We start from the raw sequence: 21374 nt of genomic DNA on the forward strand, positions 1-21374 counted from the left end.
TAAGGGCAATGTACCCTAGATGAGATCCAGAAACAGAAAAAGGATGTTCATGGAAAAACTGACAAAATAGGAATAAAGTCTGGAGTTTAGTTAGTAGCAATGTAACAGTCAGTGTTGGTTTCTTCCTTTTGATAAATGTGCCAAGGTAATGTAAGATGATAACATTAGGGGAAACTATGTTTAGATTGATGTAATTTTCCTATGTTTTGAAGGCAGTGACTGTGTGATGTAATGATAATACCATTAGCAATAACAACAACTAGAATTTCTAAAGCACTTCCACAAACATTGACTCATGATTCAACAGTATTATAATGCTGGTAGAACAAGTATTTTTATGTCCATTTCATAAATGACTAAACAGTGGCTTGAAGCTGAACTTACCCAGCATCAAAATTTTTAGTGCCTTGGGCTTAAACCATGATCTTGTGAATTCAAATCTTATGTTACTTTTACTTTCACCAAGTCTTAGAAAGAAAAGCCAGGGTACATGTGCAGATGGAGAGGGGCACAAGAAACATGGAGAGGGGGTGCTAAAGGATTTGAGATGGCAGTCAAATTTCAATTGCAAAGTCCATTGAAGATTGAAGTCCTAAGCATAACTAAGCTGACTTTCTGGTTTTTGAAGCTAACAGATTTGTTTTTGTTTCTCTCCTTCTCTACCCTTATGTATTAGTGATAGTTTCCCTATAAAAACAAAGTAACCTAATTATCACGGTTTTGTGAGTCTGCAAAATTATGGTGCTCTGTTCCCCTGAACCACATTAACTATTCTTTTGCTTCCTCTGGCCCCACCATCACACATTTCTAGAGCTGACCCATGGGTTATGTGCCTAAGAAATTTGTTACAGTGATTCTGTTCATACATTTGGTGTGATATTTTCCATACTTTATCTTCCTTGCCCTGATTAAATAATTGCACCAATCGTCTTTAATAGGGAGTATATTCACATGACATTCTCTTCTTATACTTAAGAAACAGCAATAATCTAATATACAAATTCTGTACGTCTGCAATCACCCCCTCTCCCTTTCACAGTCTTATTCATTTTCCGGGAGCATAAATGAGAAAGCAAAACCTTAACAGGTTCTGTTTTCCCTTAAAAAAAAAAAAAAAACTGTGTTCTTAAAGATATAATAATTATACTGTTATTTCACATCAAGTTTTCAAAGGAAGAACCTCGTGTAGATTCTTATGCACACCGTACACACACGAAACTGGATGTTTAAAAGCAGGTAGATGAATATGTGCCCTAAAATGTGGTCTCCCTTGTTGATTCTGCAGCCTGAGGAGCTATCCCTATGCTTTGCTGCCACCTTGGCAAACTAGAAGGATTTACAACGGAATTATGCACCCGGAGGGCTGGAAACAGCGTTCCCATTGACTCCGTGAGCTGGCCTGGCTCAGAGAGGCATTTGAAATGGCCATTATGTAGCAGAGAGAAATTAGAGCATCTATCCGGTGGATTTTCTCTATTTAAACATTTTCTCTATTTAAAATAACCCAGGTTCCGCAAGGTTCAAGTGTTACTCTCTGAATGATTTTTAAAGGCTCGGTCTTTCTTTCTTTAGTTCCAGACGGAGATGGAGAAAGAAGGAATCGGTTGAAGACGTTTGAGTTTGCGCTCTGGGCGACGTTCTGGCTCTTTGGGGTATGACGGTGACAGCAGAGGCGCTCTGCTGTCAGTTTGTTCTTGTCTAAGCTTCCATTGTGAGTCCAGGAGATGACTCGCCTCCAACTCCAGTTAACTTCTTGGGAGTCCAGAGCACTTAGTCGAAGATGTTTACAGAATGCAAAGCATCTGGGTGGCCAAGGCGGAGGCTCATATTCACATTCCCTTTCTCTCTCTGGAGAAATAATGCTTATTAAAATCCAGGCTTTTAAAGTTAATCTGCTGCTTTCAATGTTGGGACTTTTTCTGCATCGTCATTCTTGTTTGTGTTTCTCCTGTTTTTTTCTATTCTGAGACCCACCCCCCTTCTCCTCTCTGTCCTCCCCACCCCAGCCTCTCACCTATTTCCGCATTCACATTTCAAAAATCCCTCATCCTCCCTATCTTCCTGTCTCTTAATCTTATTTGAATATAAGATTATTATATTTGGCTTGGCTTCTGCAGACACTGGGTGGTGGGTAGCTGGAAGGCAACTTTCCTTGCGGTTTCATTTAAATTTGGCGTGAGTGAGTGGGTGCCTTCACCAATTCGTCTCGCACACGCGAAACAGTTAAAAGCTAGAGTTAGAAGGAGGAGAGAGTTCCACAACTTCAAAAGCACCGTCTAGGAAAGGAAGTAATCCGGGGGTCCGGAGGGTGGGGGGAGAAAAAAGGAATAAAACCCAACTTCGCTGGCAACTTCAATAAATCTAGTAACTGTAGGCAAAAAATAGATTCCGAGGGCTGGGTCTGGTCCGGATGAAACGCTAGGGCTGCTTCCCATGGCGGAGTCTGGCGCTGGAAACCTGCCACTGGCGTCTTGCCACGCGAGTGCCCCCAGACAGCAACACACCCACTGGAATCGCACGTGAACAAAGCTCTCTCCCCAGGAGCCGCCGCCTGCGGTTTCCTAGTCGATTACAGCTTCTCCAGGGAGTGCAGGGCGCACACAGGGTTAAGTTAGTTCCCTCCCTGGTAGGAGGGAGAGGCGGGGGAGGGGAAAAGCAGCTTACAGACTCAGGCTGGGTACCTTGTAGTTAGTTGTACGTTCGAAACCTGTCGCCGTCACTTGCGAGTTTGGCATCTTCCACTGTCACCGAAGAGGAACGGGGGCTCGGAGATAATAGCAGTGGCCGCGATCTCCGCGCCAGGCGCTTCGCAACTCCAGCCCCGGGTGCGTCTCTGGCCCTCCGTCCCGTGCGTCAAGCAGCGGCGAGGTGGCAGCTCCGCGCCCGCCGCCGTGCTCACCCGGCCGAGGGATCAGGTTGGCAGTTCTCAACGATGGGCAGGAGGGACCTTGGCGGAGACCCCTAAAATAATACCATGCCCCGGGAGCCCCGCTGCTGCCGAGCCAGCTTCTTCCCTTTCCACCTCCCCGACCCTGTCGGATTCGGATGAGCCCACAGAGAGGAGCCGCGGCCGCCAGGTAAAGGGGCTGAGGCACCAGGTGGAGTTTCCAGTAACCGACCTGGCTGCCGCTTTACGAGCACCACGCGCTCTCTTAAGGGGGATTATTCTTTTAAATCAGCTAGGGGTGATCATTGGGGTGGGATGTTTTAGGCTTTATCTTTCATCCACAGAAAGAAGAGATTGCTTAACTCTCCCCCGATTTTAGGGAAAGGAAATCTAATTGCAGGTCGAATTTACCTCCTCTAAGGAGTTTTGTAACTGAGCTCTGGGTCAAAACTCAAATTAGCTAGCCCGCTGGGAGCATCGATCCTAAATTGGGGTTTCTAGATTCACTACGTTTGCCTAAATCCAACCTCTCACTTCCCCAGAATGAATGCTAACTTCCGAGAGTAACAATCCCCTAGTCCCCCACCCTTGCGCCCACTTCATCTGCTGTTAATGTCACCAGCTTTATTATCAAGCAGTTGCGTCTAAAGCCACCAGCCCGCCCCCCTGCCCGCAACCGGGGATCCGTTAGAGGCTAAGAAGATGCGGAGGGTGCTGGTTCGTTTTCCTTCGAGTTGGGGAAAGGGTTAGTTTTCCCCAAACCAAGTCTTTCAATGGCCTGGCCCTGAGCTCCGGTCAGCGTGTCTTCTAGGCGCGCCAGTGGTGACGGTGAAGGCGGGAGGAGCCCACCAGGCTGAACTGGGATTGCGTTCCCAGCTCCGCGTGCGTGGGGCGCCGCGAGGGGGTGGATAACGCCTCCCAGCACTGCGTTTAGGGGCGAGGCGACAGCGAGGAGCGCGTGAGTGGAGCCTCGCCAGCTGCCACAGCGTCCCAGGGAGGGTTGAGAGCCGCCTGGAAAGATCCCTCCGCCACGCTGACCAGTCCCAGGCTCGTCCCCGCGCTTTCAGCGCTGGCTCGGTCTCTTCTCGTTTGAAATCAGGCCCAAGATCAAGGCTGCCAGTTGAGGTCGGGGCACTAACCAGGGAAAGGAAGATTACGGAAAGAGGGTGACTGAGGGTGACTGGGACGGGTTGGACCCACACTTGATGCCAGGTAAACTCCTGGAGCGCTCGGGGCTCCTGAAGGCGGCAGCTGCTGGTGGAGGCGGAGGCCACCGCTGCGGTCGTCCCTGGCGCTCTGCTCCTGGCACCTCCCAGCAAGATGGCACTCACTGTCAGTCCTGGTCCAATTAATTCCCCCAGCCTCCCCGCCGCACCCCTCCCCCCGACCCATTCCTCTCCCGCGGTATGTATTAGTCACATACTGAGTTTCTGGAGAAGAGCGGCTTTGTATCTTTAAGTCAAAGCATTTTCCTATCCACCTTCTCATAATGCAACAGGAGAATCCACCCGCGGGCACGACCCGGGGTCGTGTGTGCGTGTGTGTGCGCGCGTGTGCCAGCGTGCGTCTCGGGCGTGCGTCTGGGTGGTTCCTTGCGTGGTTTGTGCTTGGGAAGCAAATCGGGAGTTTCTCCAAGTCTGCTTAACACGATTTAGGCGCTCAAAAAACGTGAAGGCGGTAGACACAACAGGGATGCGAAGGAAATAAAAACAATTAGGAAAGTGGTGCCAAATGACTCAGACTTTGAACTGAGGACGGAGAAATCCCGAGCTGGTTGTAGCCACCGCCCCTGCCTAACACTTCTGCTGCGATAACCGAGCGGATCCCTAGGGAGTTGGTCCTAAGCTAGTTTCTAGCTCGCTGGTTGCTTCTCGCCTGGCCCCACCGACGGCCCGTCTCAGCGCAGCCCAGCGCTTGGCGCGAACTCGCTCTCCCTCTTCTGTTCAGATTCAGATTCAGCCTGTCTCCGGACTTGTTAAAACATGACAGCAACTTACTGGAGACAGGGGGAGCGGCAATGAAATGAGAGAAGAAAACCAGAGCTTTTTTTTTTTCTTTTCCCAGAAAGAGACGTGCACCTGGTTTTCTGACATTACTCTTTAACCTTTGCAAAGAGATTGAGAAGTGGAAACGTAGCCTGTATGCAAATCAGGCCTTTTTTCGCTGTCAAACCTGTTTCCTAAATCTCTGAAGCTGAATTTGGTTGTTCATTGTAATCTATGGGGCAAGGGAACAACGCTCTTTCCTGCGGCCAGGGTGAAGGAAGAAAATGGGTTGTTTAAAATAATTATATTAAACTTCGGATTATTTTCCCTATTAAGTTATTGAAGAAGATCCAGGATTAGGGAACTAGTGATGGGATGGGGGCGGGGGGGGGGACAAATCACCAAGGTTGCCTGCTTTTGAAATTACGCCATCTTGGTTGAGAGACTTGCTATATTTTTACCCTTTAATCTCACGTTTCGATCCTTTCTCAGTGTCTAATAGATCCTGTGGCTTAGAAGTACAACCCCGGGCGGGCAGGGGGAAATCAACTTTTGGCGCTCAGATGGTGGCACTAGCCTTCAGAGTTGGGGGTGGGAGGATGCAGGGTAGGGTTGGGGGGAAGGCGTGCATGGTCAGGGTGGCATCGCGCTGTTAGCCAAGGCGCTCGCTCTGCAACTCTCTTCAGGGAGGACAGGGTTAAAAGCCGCGTCCGATTTTGCCTCTTGGAAAGCTTTGGGTTACAGCCGCGCCTCCCAAGCATTCTTTAAACCAGAAATGTGGGAGGGACTCCAAGAGGGTGGGAGTAGGGGAGGGAGGGAGAGAAAGAGGACTCGAGGAGGGGAGCGCGCCAGAGCGCGAGGGACGGAGGCAGAGGAGGAGCGCGGGAGCGGCGGAGGCGATCCCGCGAATTCATTACTGTAAACACCTCCCGGGGGTGTCAGGAGGGGTGGGGGTGGGGGCCGCGGCGCCTACATTAGCCGGACCGGGCTGGATTGAGGCGGCAGTAAGGTCAGAGCAGCCTCCGCATCCACGCCGGGCCGGCGCGGCACTCGGAGCAAGACCCGCGGCCGCCCCCGCGCACCCCGCGCAGCGCCCCACGCCGGGCTCCGCGCGGTCGCCGCACAGGCGTCGGAGGCGCGCCCGCCCGGCTCTCCGGCCGCCCCCCGGGGTCCCCAGTCTTCGTGGAGCCCCGGCGCTGCGGGGCCGCTCTCCGCCGCCTTCCCCGCTCCCCCGCCTTCTTTTGGGACTCGTGGGCTCGGCCGAGGCGGAGAGGGGGAGTCAGGGGAGGAGAGGAGGCGGGGGCCGCGGCGGCCGGAGCCGAGAGAAAGTGGCATGCCCGAGCCCTGGAGGCGGAGGTGGCGGAGGACGGGGGAAGACGATGCCGCGGCTCCGTAGGGGAGGAAGGCGAGAGCGAGCGAGGCGAGCGGGGCGCCCCGGCGCCGGCCGGCTGCGGGGAGGCGCGCGCCGCTCTGAGGCTCCGGCCTCCGCACCCCGGCGCCCCGACGCTGCGGGCGACAGGGCCGGGCTCCGGCAGCCGCCACCGTCGCCGCCGCCACCACCCGGAGGACTGAACAAAAGTTTGGATCTGGGGGAGGACGCGGCGCTGAGCGGAATTACTACCGGGGCTGGAAGGAGACCTCAAGAACCTTCGCAGGTAACGCACACCCCCCAACCCTCTCCTTCGCTGCCGGTCCGCTGGTCTCCTGCTCCCTCCTAGCGCTTTCCCAGAAGCTCGCCACATCTTGCTGAAAGTAAGAGGGAGGCGAAGTTCAAGGATCCCGAGAATGGGCACCTAGCACAGGGAGGATCTACTGGAACGTTAGCGGGATCCGAGGCGCTTCTCTGCGCCGGGTGGGCAGCTGTGCAGAGAGGCGAATCTCCCCCGGGAATGGATGGGAGCCCTCGGCCCCAGCTGGTGCCTCATCTTGTAGCTCGGGGGAAATTTAGAATGTTTATTCAGTGGCTTTTGGTATTCTTCAATCCAGGGAAATGATGCGTAGATTTCACTCACTCCCACCTTCACCCTCCCACTCTCTCACCCTTATTTAGTATCTTTTAAAAATGATAAGAACCCACTCTCGTTCGCACCGTTTAGCTGGTGCAGGAAAGCAAATGGGGGGGGGGGTTGAAAATTTCAAGCAAAGGGGAAAATTTATCCTTCCCCCTTTTAACATCCCCAGAGCCCGCCCTCCCTCCTTCCATTCACCTTCTGGCGTCATAAAATAGGAACTTTCGAAGTCACATTTTGATTGAAGGGTGAGATGAAACATGTTAACCATTGGTGGTGTGAATCTGCAGTGATCGTGTGTGTGTGTTTGGGGGGTTAGTGGTGTTGCGGAGAGGCCGGTTTTCCTCGGTGGCCTGATGCACTGTGGCGTGGGGGGAGTGAATGGTCGCGTGTGTGCACTAAGGCGGGGGCATCGGAGAGAAGACCGTCACATTTCCTGAGCAGCGGCCTTTCTTACGCTAATAAAATAGCTCCTGCGTTTCACTCCAAGAGCAAAAAGGTTCCAGCCCCAACTCCCCAACGTCCCCTTTCCCCGAGTGGAGTTTTCAGTTTCGAAGCAGCTCAGCGTTTGCTGCTCAATCATCTTTATTATGATCATTATTTATTCTCATCGTGGAAACTCATCGTGCCTTCTCTTGTAAATGGAAATAAGTCTTCAAGAGCTTTTGATTAGTTTTAGTGGAGGGAATCTCTTGTAAAGCTTAAGGTAAGCTAATCAAGTGCAAGGCACAAATCCGTGTAAATGCTCCCGCAGGAGTGCAAGGTGCTGATTAGATTTCTTTACATGCTGCCATTTGCTATGCAAAGCCTCTTCTAAATGCGAGCTGTTGCTCCCCACTCAGCTGGGAGACTCTTTAATCACCCAGGGTCAGGGAGCTTTGGGCATGTCCACTCGCTCACAGGCTTATTGTTAAATTTATTATGTCTAACTTCTCCCAACCAAAAGCTAATAAGAAGGCTACCTTCCGTAGCGGGACGGATATGTCTGTGGACTTAAGCGGTATGACCTTATTACATCTCCAGTGAAAGGATCCCCCAAACATTTTGAGGTAAATAGAATGCAGGCTGGCATTTGTCCAGGGATGTATCTGGTGGTTGCAGCATGAATCAGTATGAACGTAAAATTTTAGGTCAGTATCTTAAGTGTTAGAACTGGACTTTCTTTTTTTTTAAATCTCCGAGCAACATGCACCAGATGTGTGAGATCGACAGGCCACCATATTAGATGAAAATCAGTCTCTGGGTAATCACTCTTTCACGCATACCATGAAAAGTTGCTTATTTCCCCCCAATGTCACTAGTCCCCCAAATACAACTTTTCTTCCTCCCCTCATCAGAAGCCCCAAACAGGATAGGGTTAAATCATTTACAGATTTTTAATAATCATAGGTGACAGTGCAACACCATACTGTCATGTTGAGTTGCAAGTATCTGTGACTGGAGGAGGTTGGAAGATGAAATTTCAAACATTATTCTATGTCTCTGGCAGTAGGTACAAGAAATTGTAAAAAGAATTGAGCTAGCCATACTGTAGCAGACCTATTACAAACCTAGCATGGAAGGAATGCTGTTTTTTTGCTTTTTGTTTTTTTTTTTAAATGCCCATGTCTTAACACTTCAGTTGTTTCACTGCAGTTTTAGAAATTCCAGGGGATGCTTTTAACAGAAGAGAGTAGATTTCCAAATGACACCATGCAGGGCTGCCTTGGGTTCCCCAAACCAGGCATGGTTTTCCCTTTATGCTAGATTTCAGATAATGTGATCCTATCCGAGTTTGACTTTGACTGCCTGGATCTAATTTGAACCTCCTCTGATACTCGTTACATTTATATTCTGGCCTGCTGGAGAGTTTGATTTAGGATTTAGACATCTCTCCCGAAAGCAACCCTATATCTTCCCAGTTTGAAGCTGTAGTTTCAAGAAATGCTCAAGTATGTGCAAGTGCAGAATCCTTATTCTATAGAGAACCAGTGTGAACATCTGATCTGTCTGACGCTTCAGCTTTGTACTCTACAAGGAAGAATTGCCACTCTGCGGTCCTCAGTGTCTGAAGTTAAAAAACAGCAAGGGTGCCCGGCGACTTTTGGTTTTGCGCTGCTTAGAAGATTCAAAAAAGGTCAAGGTGATGTAATTTTATTTCTATTCAGGTCAGACCTTTCTGGATAACCATCTTTTGGTATCTTTAATTTCAATTCAAGTTCATTTTGCACTAGATTACTTTAATAACTTTGTGGTTTCTGCCACAGTGATTCAAATTCAGGCCATTAGTGACCTCTATCTGTGAAAAGTGAACACATTGTTTTTCTTTCTTCTCATCAGAGTCTACACTTTACATGTGTGGAGGGGGACCCAACAGTCCTGTAGTTCTTTCTGAGTATTTAGATTTTCGAACTTGATTTTTCTGATACAGAGTTCAGTATGGGTAATGATATTTAACAGTGGTAATAAAAATGTTACAGGCTAATAGGCTACTAAATGGTTTTCCATATAGCATTGACAATGTGGTAAACATAAATAAAACACCAGTGCTATCCACTGCCAATAAAAGGATTGTACAGTCAGGTAGGCTAATATTTTGAGACTCACAATACTGCTGGGTGTTAGTGAAATTTTATTGCCCCGAAGTGCTTACATAACAAGGGAAACTTGAGACAAGCCCAGAACATATATGTGGGAACTCGACTTCATAGTAGCAGTGCGTTTATGTCTTTAAATTCAGCTGTGCTTCTACTATGAACTTGTGGTCCAGATCAAGGGCGAGGTGGGGTGTAAGAAGGGTGTCTATAAACAGATGGTCTTTTAAGGCGACTTTTAAAATCTGATTCCTAATCCAGCTTTGTCTTCTGAGCATTTGCAAATCAAAATTTCCATTTCAGTTGATTATCCTAAATGGTAATTGAAGACAAAGTTTACTGACTTTCTTAGGTGGGCGGATACCATTATCTGACATTTTCCAGATGGTTTTTGATCTCCTGGTATTTGGGAATATAGAATTTTTAGGAGGCTTTCTTTTCCCTTGGGCAAGTTTTATGCCAAAGACATTTAAAAAGGCCAATTATTATTAGTAGTAGTATTAAACTATTGTAATACCCCAACTTTCTTACTTTTCCCCACCCTCCAAATTGCTTTTTTTTTCTTTTAAGTTATATTTTTCTTTTAAAACTACATGTTGGGGATAGGAGTAAGGCTATCAGTATCTTTTTACTCCTTTCAGCAATGTGACCTCCAATTAAATATCTGTTTATAGTAAAACATACACAGGTACACATCAAGGACCATTTTAAGACAGAGATTCTTTTCAAAGTTTGAAATATGTTTCTTTTTAAAGGGCTATGACACAAATATTGTAATAAAAATATCCTGTGTTCCGATGAATACAGAGACTTATTTCAGTTGCATGAAACAGTAAAACACTGTATTAGCAAAATAATCAGTATTTTCAGTACATGGTCAAAATCTGTTAGAACCTTCATGGGTTTTTTTTTTTCTCCCTTGGCGAATTTCTCATCTACTGGTCTTTTTGGTTTTCTTTGATTCTTTCTGCTGTGGCTCTTTGAAGAGATTCAAAATTAAACAGTAGCTACTTTTTTGGGGAAATTCATCATGTTATGTTCAGGATTCCAGAAGAGTTAATGATGCAGAAAAAGTCCTGCAAAACATCTTTCTAAAAGAAGTCCTTCTCTTGCAGGCTTCCCACTTACTGGCCTCCTGTATCATTTGCAGTGAATCGGAACTCTGCTATTTATTTATTTTTCAAATACTACCTCTAACTTAATTTCATGTGGGATGTGTTTCTGCAGAAGCGTGCAGCACCACGTGTCGTCCGAACAAAGCAGTGTCGTTTTTACAGATTTGTCACAAGGGAAGGTCAAAGAAAATATCGTTGTATAACTTGGGACGTCAAAAGGCCACATTCATGATTCTCAAATACCGATCAGTTATTCTGCGGGTACTCAATAAGGGCACAGATTTTTCCGGCAGTTTAGTGGTTGAAGACCTCAGCAGTTTTTTGAGGCATTCACAAAATAAATCTCTGATGTGCTTACCCGTTCAGTGCTCATTAGAACTGGGCAGTTTTTCTCACTTTCTCCCCAGGTTGCTTTTAAGGGAGTGTGCAAGAAACTTGGCAAAAGATTCTCTGTTGCCCTCAGTTCACAGGTCACGTGCTCTATTTCAGTTCTCTTTATTAGAGCTTTCAAGACACAGATAAAAGAATCTTCCAGCTGAACCTTTTAAGAACCTGAGGGCTTTTGGATTGAAACCCATCGAAAAATATCAGGTCTCTAAGCTCATCCATGCTATTAGGCCTCAGAACACTGAAACCTCCTTCCACAGGGAGTGAACGAGCAGCGACTCCTAAAATTGGTTCACAAATATATGGTCCATTGAAGTCAACAGAGGTCATAGAGCTGAATGGAAAACATTAGACTCATATCAGTCCTGAAATAGGCCCACGTGCTAGTGTCACTCTTAGCCCCAGCTGCCCGTGGGTGTCACTTTCATGAAAATCCAGTGTCAAAATAGCCTCCGTGATAGTTTTCTCTCCCACTTTGCTCCAGAGCTTAGACTCGAATATTTTGAAGAAGGAAATGATGCAGGGACTTGTAGTATTCCTCATGGGTATTAGATAAAAAGGCAGTGAAGGTTAGGGAGTAGATTGGACAAGCACCTGCCATAGAGATTCCAGAAGATTCTGTGTAGGTCCTGAGGGCTGACACTGATTTTAAAACACATTCATCTACATCATTTATCCCCCTCCTCTGTTATGTTTTCCAGTTCTCACATACAGGATTTCATTTATTCCTCACAACTGCTTCTTCTGAGAGTTGGTCTGAGAAAGCCCCACTCTCCTGGCTTCTCATTGGGTGACAGGAGCCAGAAGGAAGTTGAAGGCTACCTAAGGCTGCACAGACTCCTCCTTTAAACTTTGCTTTATGCAAAATAATGAGTTTTACATTTAATTAAAGTTGAATTCTCTGATACAGGTTAGAAGTTTCCTTCTTTACTAACCCACCCAAAATGATCAGAATTGGATTTTTTAAATTCAGACCTTAAAAACAAAAATCTTGTAATCACGTAAATATTTAGACTTAAAAATAGCATTTCAGTATCTCTCCCCCGTTAGACAAGATGCATATTTGCCTGTTAGGATGAGGGTAGTGTTATGAGATCGGCTTTGTGATTTGGGACTCTTAATGTGATGGGGAATGAGAAACAGGGAGGTTGTTTTGGAGGAAAGAAAAGATGTATTTATAGAAAGGAAACCTGCATTCTCATGTCAGTACACTCCTTTCTACATTGATGACCTTGGACAAATTACTTCATCTTCTGGAGACTTAATTTCCTCTCTGCAGAGTTCAACAGGGTTGTTGTGGGGTCAGATAAGATTAATGTGTGTGAAAATACCTTGATAATAATTCAGTGTTATATTCCCATAAAGAGGAATTATTCAAATTGATAACATTTATCACTACAGGACTGCCAGGTGCTAGGATAGTTCTAGGTTTTCTGTAAATAGAAGGGTAAATAAGACAGAGTGTCCTGCCCTCCAGGAGCTTTAGTTTTTGTGAGTGTCTGGGATACCCAACCAGTAAAGTGTCTAGTGATCCTTAGCATCTCTCCCTCCCTGTGTTTAATGGTTCTTATCTCCTTCTGTGAGGTCTCTCTCTTTTGATGCAAGTATTCTGAGTTGAGCACAAGGGCCAAACTTTCCTTCCTTGACAGCTTGGCTTGATGTTGGAAACTGAATTTATCACAAACAGACTCCACTGAGAATCCTTTGGGAAGGAACCATCAACATTCCCTGAAGTAAGGCTATTTCTTTTTGGCTGGCTTTATACTTTAGCCATCCAAGTTAACCTTTTATAAAAACACAGTCATTACTAGAATATATGATGATTTTTCAGACTTTTGTTTCGCAAAATAAGGCAGGCCAGTGCAAAAGACTGTCTTTTCAGTAGTTTGGAAGCCTCCTGGGTCCATTACCAGTAAATGACCTCATTTAGTGAGAAACAACAGAATCTCCAATGCTTGGTCTTATTTTGACTTGTGAGTGTCACAAAGCCCTTGTGGGACAGTCTTTCACGACTGATTTCTTCATATTTTGTTCAGTTGCATTTTTATAATTGTAAAATCGGAGACGCTTTTGATTTTAAATGTTCCAAGAGTTGAGCGTGTTTATTTTACTTCCCTGATTTGTATACACACAGGCCTTTGTAAAGGTTAAGTTTTAATTGTTTTAAAGTTACTTAATGGAAGCCTGCAGAAAACACACACGTATGCGAAGTGTGTATTTATAAAACGTATGATTAGGTCATGCTTCTTGATCAGAAGAGGATATTCCTATCAGTGATTTGATTGTATGACCGTCTGGATCTAACCTTTTCAGTTCTGGATTTTCTGTTTGCCAGAGTTCTGACACTTGCTTTTTTCTTTTTTAAGTCGATTAGTATTTTAATAGTGCATTGCAAAGGACTTGGCCGTAGAACTATATTTTTACATGACAAATTACTTTCATAGTTTGGAAAAATTAATCCGAATGCCTTTTGTTCTGGCAATGCCAAATGATATATTTGAAGAAAGAATGTTTGCTACTACTCTGAAGAGTTCTGCTAATAAAATGAGAAGAATCTGTGGGAATGTGTGTGGAGAGCTAGTATATGTTTGTGTGCACCTTTGAAGTGCACACACAAATCTAAGGCTTTGATACAATGGCATGGGAGTACTACTTCACCCTCATGCTAGGTGGTGCTAAATGAGCCCAGATGTCCCTAATATAATAGAATAATGAGATAACTCAAATTATTTTTAAGTGGAGATTTTCTTTTCCACGTAGATCCGAGGGAAACTCTAAATCGATAAAAACACACATTGCTGTGCGGGGACTATACTTTTGTGTGAGTGGCATGGTACTCACGAAGGAGATGTTCTTGTAGAGGCAGAAGGTACACATCAGATGCTGAAGGAAGCTTTTTCTCATACATTCAGGAGATGATTGTTGCCTCTTGCCATGTACCAGGCCTGGGGTAAGACTGGAAAGGCAAACATAGGCAAAGCAGGACCTCTCTGCTGGGGCTCCCCAGGCCACTGGGGAGAGAGGAAGACATAAAACCTGAATGCATGGCAGTTTCACACATGATTGAAGACGGTGGCCGGAGAATATGGTGTTAATGAAAAGAGCTTTACTTTTGGGGAGAGAGAGTCTCAGGTTCTAATGCTGGCTCTGTTCCTTGTTCATTTTGTAAACTTGGGCATATCTAAAAAATATCTTTTAGTCTTTGCCTCCTCAAATGGAAAAATGGAAGGAAATTCTTTCTAGTCACAAAGCTGTTCTTCTGAGGATTGAGATAGTTATGTAAAACGTCTGCCTGTCTGGCACACAGCAGAGGCTTAATAAATGCTGACTGCAGAGCCTTCTCACTCTGAAATGGTAATGATTCCATTATGTTCCTCTCCCTGCTCTACAAATACCTTTGCATTTCCATGGAATCCCAAAGAAGGCTTTTGACCCCTTGGACTTGTTCACTAACAGGATACACCTTCCTCTGCAAAAGAAAATGTCGTTATTTGTGCATGTAACGGAGCGCAGAGGGGACGGTGAAGGAAAGGGCCCTCTGAACAGTGGCGGAATGAGCTCATAGATAGCGGGGTGTGATGTGGGCTGTTGGTATTGAGAGGGCACAGAGAGAAGGGACAGAAGGCCCAAAAGAGGCCTGTCTCAGTTTGGGGAATCAGGAAGTGGTGTCAGCTGGGTCTTGCCTAAGTTGTAGTTTTTTGGTCACTGAAAGCATAGCCTTTGGTACACCACCCCACTCACCTCCATGCACCCCTCCACGGTGACAGTACCTGCAGCTGCCACAAGTCCCATGTCTAGACTGTGACCCTGGACACAGTGAGCCGTGGTGAGGATGTCTCTTGCAGTCTACAGAGATTTCTATCAGGATGCATTTTAAACACTTGCTTCACACAATTCATCTCACACATGACTCTTGGGCAGAGTCAAGAAAATATTTTATTGTAGAAGATTAACATGTAAATCATTGCTTTGTTTATATATTGCTTATCCTGTGCTTATAGAATGATTATACCTTGCTTGTATAATGATAGATGTTCGAATGGGAATGGTGCTCTTGAGTTATCATTTCCGTGTGGAAATATTTCTTTCAGAAAGCCATTTTCAATTAATTTAAGTAAAGGAGCTTCTTACTGCCTCTGTGTCAGACACTCCTGAACACCACTCAGAGGCACTGGTCAAAATACACAATGCTGAGGTTATTTTTCATTTATCATTATGATTACATGTATATATAGTATAATTTTTACATTCTACTGAACAATTGAGACTTGGTTCTCTTTTTTTAACACTATGAATCTGTAAATTGATGTATGAAGATTATATTTAAGAAGATGTTAAGGACCCCCAACTTCCAAGTTTGGAAACACAGAAGATTTTCCTGTTAAAATCACATCATGTATGTGCAACATATATACATATAATCAATCACATTGGAGCAGAGAGAAGCAGGCACTAGAGTATACTCTGCAAGCTCTCCACATCTTAGTAAGTAGCTTCTGCACCAACATTCCACCCAACATAAAACAATAAGACCTTATTTTGCTACTTTAGAACATGTAAGAGAGATTAAAATTCTTTGGGAAATGGTTTAAAATATTTTTTTTACCCAAATAGGTAAGGAACCAGTCCAATAGTGCTGACAGCAATGGAATTTAAAGCTCAATTCTCATAATCTCCTAGTCCCGAAGGAATGCAAAGCAGACATCAGTTCAAGTCACAAGCTTGTAGCTGGGGATTTGACAAATGTTGATTTTTTACCATGTGCTAGGCACCATGCTAAGTTTTGTTCTGAGCATTTGGGATACTCTTTCAAAGAAGGCCTCGTCCCTACTCACTGAGCAATCTGGTGCGTTGACCTAGAGTCGCCCTTTTCCAGACTTGACTTATCCATCTGAGCGAACTGGAGAAGCTGGTTAAAAATCCAGGTTCCTGGGCCTGAGGCCTGGAGATCCTGATTTATTAAGTCTGTGATGAAGCCTGGGAATGTGGATGTTCAAAAGTTTCCAGGATTAGAGATCACTACCTGATAATTTTCAGGTTTTTTTCTGACCCAGAGACTCAGTGGTTTTCTAATTGTCTGGTTTAGAGTCACTTGTGAATTTCTAAAAGTATTTTTTCTATATATTTTGCTACATAGGAAATATTGCTCCGTTTAACCCAACTCTTCTAGGGGAACCTTCTGAGGGACCAGATGTCAAGGCTGGTTTCACTCTTGGTAGCCACCATCTCCTGTGTGGTTTCTTCACCATGTATCTGTATCTGTACATCGTTCTTGGTGTCCCCAGAGTTAATTCCCTAAAAGAGCAAATCACATCGTATTACTAGTCACCTATGGTTTGGATTCCTTGTCTTCCCTGGGTAAAGGCCATCCAAACTCTTTATCATGACATGTGAGATCCATGACAGTCTGGGTGTTAAATCATCACTCAGACCTCGTTCTCCAGCACCCACTCATCCTCAGTACCCCTGCTCCAAAGATGGTAAGGCCAGGCCTCTTGATACTTAGACCTCCCCACGCGGCTTACCCTGTACATAGAATATTAGCTGCTCACTCTCCATTTGGCAAACTCTTTTCCTTTAAGACACACAGGAATGGCACATTCCCTCCCAGTCAAAATTAGTCATTCCTTTCTCTGGGCTTCTAGGGCATTTTGTTTGTCCCTTTATTAGTTCCCTGTTGATGTTGTATTGAAACACGTCTGTTCACATGTCTGTCTCTCCCAGTAGACTCCAAAAACCTTGGTTCATTCATCCTGTCTCCCTGGTACTAACAATAGTGCTCAATGCCCCAGGTTCTGCGTAGATGTAATTGAATGAGTAAGCACGTAATTGTGCTGGACAGTCCTGGAAAACAAGAAGATCCATGATCTGGTGCTAGGGCCTGCTTCCTCAGAAGTGCATTTTCATTCCTATGGATTGGTTGCTCAATGGGGAAAAAATACAACCACCACCATTCTGCCTTACTCTAAGCAGGTTTGTCAGGCAAAAACCTCCTGGTTAATCCAACCCTGATCAGCATCAAGCTCTCCAAACCTCACATGAGGCAATTTCAGATGCCACACTAGAAGATCTGTTTAAAGAAGGAATAATTTTGCTTGATGAAATATCTTTCTTGGCACCGAGTGAAACCATCAGTTAAGTAGATGTTCACGCAGCTGTGGTTTCCATAAAATGAGAAATTCAACTCATCGCGTTAACTTTGTGTCTCTTTCTTGGCAGAGTTAAAGAGGGCAAAGCAAAGAACTTGTGACAGTGTTATGCATTTGCTCTCTTTTTCATGTTGTTGCTCTTCATTTATATTTTGTTTATTTTATCTTAGGCACATTATTTCCTGATGGAGACAACTGAGGAATGAGGGCCCTTCAGAGAGGAGAAAAGAAGGCTAGGAATCATAGCTCCTTAGTCACTCTTGTCTCCACAAAGCGGGATCCACCCTTGTCCTCATGATTTGTACATTGAATGCAAAAAAGAGCATGCAAAGATTACAATAAATTCTAAACTTGCATGTTTTAATGCCATCACAGTGGTGACAGAAGTTGGACTTCAAGTTCTTCTTGTTGGCCAAGAGACAATTCTAACACCTTGCTGCTTTTATGGTAGATTATTGATTGATGGAGAGAAGGGACTTGCTTGCAGGTAGGGAGTACGCAAGCACATATAAACACATTCTGGTCCCTCCTTACCCTTTTTTAGCAAAATTTTCAGTGGCTAAAAAGAGTACAAGATGGTAGAGCACATTTTGCTATGCCCCACCTTATCCCTTGGTCCCCTCTGGGCTATCTACTGGCAACACTTTCTATGCCAATAGGTGACCTGTGGATGACCTGAGATGACTTTTGATAAAGCACTCTGTTGAGTTCTAGGGGCGAATCACACCCCCCCTCCCCCCAAGGATCTTACAGCGTTAATTTATGGGGCTGTTTAGAAACAATATGCTTTCCTGATTCTTGAATCATGCTGGATATCAGTAAGGCCACATTCTCATCTAGGGGGATTAATAATAATAATAGTAGTCGTAGTAGTAGTCGTAGTAATAATTAACAGTGGTGATTGTATTGATTATACAGTTCATTTAGGATGCTGCTAATGCAGTTCATGTATATTATCACGTTTAAATATTCACAAAAACCCTGAATAAGAGGTTCTGTTTAGAAATACCAAAGGGAAAAAAAAAAAAGAAATACTGCTAATAAGCCCATTTTATACACAGGGAAACTGAAGTAGAGAGAATTGCATCAGATTGCTTATCTTATTTTGTAGCTGCAGTTAATTTGTTTTATAGGACAGGTGAGCACTGGGTAATTTCCAAAATCCACTCTGAATTTATTTTTCCATGCCTTAAGATCAAATTCCGGGGTGATTGTCCAGTAGGCAGCGTGTGGTCCAGCTTTCCATATTTGACTTTTTAATAGGTAACTATCTAAGAAGTCATTATTTGCTCTTTGCCATTTTTGAGTGAAAGCAGTTCTTGAGTCTGTCACTGTATTTCTGTAAAATGGGAAAATAGAAGAGTCATTAATTGGAATATAAAGTGTGACAGCTTCTAGCATATTTTCAGCACTAATGAAAGTCTGTGGGTAAGTTCCTGGTGATTAAGGAGCCAGGTATTGGAGAGCACACTCTCCATTTCTTGTCTTTACCCTTTCCCAGTGCTACTAATGAATAGTTAGATGGATTGATTGGAGATGCACCTCGTTTTCCCTGTGGATGTGTTAATGGACAATGGAATGACCAGAGGGCAAATAATAGCAGAGGGCGAGAGGCTTCTGAGAGAGTCTGGTAATGATGGAGAATTGACTGTGTTATAAATAGATCATTCTCTCCTTTTCTAAATCTGTGTAATTGCTCAGGCAGTAGATCCTGTTGGGTGAAAAAAGGAGCCAGAGGTGGGAAAGGCTGTTCCACGCTGATAATTTGAGCATAAGCCCAGTGCTTACAAGTCTTCACCCAGTCGAATTTGATTTTTGACTATCCCTCCCTTTTTGCTTTCTGCTGATGTCCTCATCTCTGCATGTATTCTCGTTGCGTTTTATGAATTTGGGGATTGTAATTAAGGCCCTGCAATCATTTGTCCTTCCTAGTTCTGTATAAATATTCTTAATTCTGTCTAAACTGAGTGATCCATTGCTTAATTCTTTCATTTCCCTTTATGCAGCTAGACCATGGCTGCTGTTGTTTCTCTGTTCTTTGGTCGCCATGCGCCCATCATCTGTCATGAGACTACTGTGGATGGGGCAGTGTAAGATGATTTCTGAGTTGGGGTAGTCTGGATGGGCTCATGGATGGGGTGGTTTCTGAAGGCAGGCTCTGTGCAGGCGTGGTGACAATTTAGTGAGTGGCTCCCCAGCTCCAGGACCACATGAAAACAGCAGCGCTCTTTGGCCCTCTGTTGAATTCTGTGTTATTTCTATCTATGACAGTGGCTGAATTGGGTGGAACCAAAACATTTCATCTCTGGAGTTTACAACTGAAAAGTGATCAGGCCACGTGAAAGAAACTGAAACATACCAGTGTCAGTCTTGCTGGAACTGGCTGCCTGGTCTCTTTGGAGCACGTGCATCTGTAAAGGATCAGCCTGTGACCCAAGGTCACTCTTCCCTCTCGTCTCCAAGTGGTGAACTCACTTGGATTTTCTGTTGGACTTCAATGTTGGTATGTTTTACAATGAGCGAATCATTTTAAACACAGTCCCATTCTGTTTAATTCATATTTCTTTATTAAACAAGATACACTGTCTAGAACCACTACTTTGAATCATCTTTGATGACTCCCTTTTACTCATTTTCAACTGTTCTATCACTAGTTTTATGCATCTTTCAAAAATTCTGTCCTTCTTGCCCTTTTACTTTGACTCTATTGCAGTTCAACCCAGGTAGGACTTTCCTCCTCTGATCTGCACACCATAGCTACTCTTCCTCATTTTCATGCTGATGATACTACTTTTCATTATTCACAGGGTCAAGTCTAAACTTTTAAGCTTGACATTCAAGGGCATTCTTTCCGTGGCTTTCCTTTATCTTCCCTAAGAAACTTAATCTTCTCTTCTGAACTAAATTTAGGGTGAGCCTTCACTTTTATCTTTATCATAATCTCATTGTGGTGTAAAATTTTACCTAGTGCTTTATGGCCATTGTCTGTGAGCTTATTTAAGGTTAAGGCCTTGCCCAATGAATGTTTGAGGGGTTAAACTGAATTCAGGTATCTGACTCCAACCTACCTCTGAAATTTACAGCACAAATCTCATTCCCTCAACATATACTACTTCCTATCATTTTAAATATTGAGCAAATTAATATTAATAAAGTTTGCAGAAATAACTCTTAGGGATTTGAATTTTAAAGGTATCTAATAGAAGCTTCCTTTGTTCCCTCTGCAGAACACTTTGTCAAGGCAGTGCACTCTTGCTTTGAAAACAGGAAGGTAGAACATTCCACCAGCATCATGAACCCTCTGTTTATATTTGTAAAATCTGTAGTCTTTCCAGGCCTCTAGGCAAGAGCAAATAGAAATAATCAGAGGCATTAGACTTGATTATGTTGAATTGGATTCTTATAACTGAGGCTTGATAGCGAAAATTAGTGGTGTGCTGGTTTATACTGAAAGAGATGCTTGCTATATTGCAAAACCATAGACTCCAGCTTGCTGGAATCTTTGAAGACATCTGGATGCTTTGAAAAATACAACAATCACATGCTTTTTATTATCTCCATAATTATATTCTTTCAAAAAGGGAGCTGCGTTTAACGACAGAGGGTGGGGGTAGTGGGAAGGCCTTGGAGTTTGGATTCAGATGGATGGATTTGAATCTGGTTCAGCCAGCTAAGGTAACCTGAGCGTGTTTCTTCATCTTTGTGTCTACTTCCTCAGTTTTTAAATAGATGAAAAATAATACACATCTCTTAGGATCACTGTGACAAATAGATTAGTAATGCCTGACAGACATCAAGTACTAGCAAGCATTAGCTCTCTTCCCTTTTGCACTCCAACTTGGAATAACGTGAGTGCTGTGGTTTATAAATGCCTGTTCTTTTCCTGCATAGATAAGGCAATTCTGTAATACTGTGTCAGTGTTTCCCTACAAGATCTCTCTGTGGGGCCACCATGCCTCATGCCCAGTTTCTCCATGATAGTATTTATGTCTGGGGTCCAGAAGAGGAAACGACATCTTAGAAATAGTTACCACTCTGTCTCAATTAGGACACTCACTGTTGAAGAACTCTTAAAATCACTTTGCTTTCTGGGAAAAAAAGAAATCTTTTCAGCAGTCTTATCTCAAAAACAGTGGGTATCATGAATTATTAGAAAGGAATTACCCAAAGAGAGTGCTCTTAAAAACAACTGCCCACAGAGGAGTCTGACTTATCAACAGGCAAGAAAAAAGAATTTTTCTACTAAATTTTAGCTTGTCACTATAAACA

The 21374-nt window shown here is 44.3% G+C and overlaps 1 protein-coding gene across 3 annotated transcripts in view; it reads left to right on the forward strand.

Moving 5' to 3' along the window:
- The first annotated feature begins 2655 nt into the window (after positions 1–2655).
- Positions 2656–21374, forward strand: part of FLRT2 (fibronectin leucine rich transmembrane protein 2) — a 100038-nt gene continuing 81319 nt past the window's right edge. Inside the window, exons 1-2 of one of the 3 annotated variants that reach the window (XM_057732447.1) lie at positions 2656–3077; positions 19377–19608. The gene's annotated coding sequence lies outside the window, so the exon portion shown is untranslated. Of the gene's footprint in view, positions 3078–6402; positions 6528–19376; positions 19609–21374 lie in introns of those variants that run through there. The other 2 variants (XM_057732446.1, XM_057732448.1) reach the window with 2 other exon arrangements.

Source organism: Hippopotamus amphibius, chromosome 4 (genome assembly GCF_030028045.1).
Source record: "Hippopotamus amphibius kiboko isolate mHipAmp2 chromosome 4, mHipAmp2.hap2, whole genome shotgun sequence".
Taxonomy (NCBI): Eukaryota; Metazoa; Chordata; class Mammalia; order Artiodactyla; family Hippopotamidae; genus Hippopotamus; species Hippopotamus amphibius.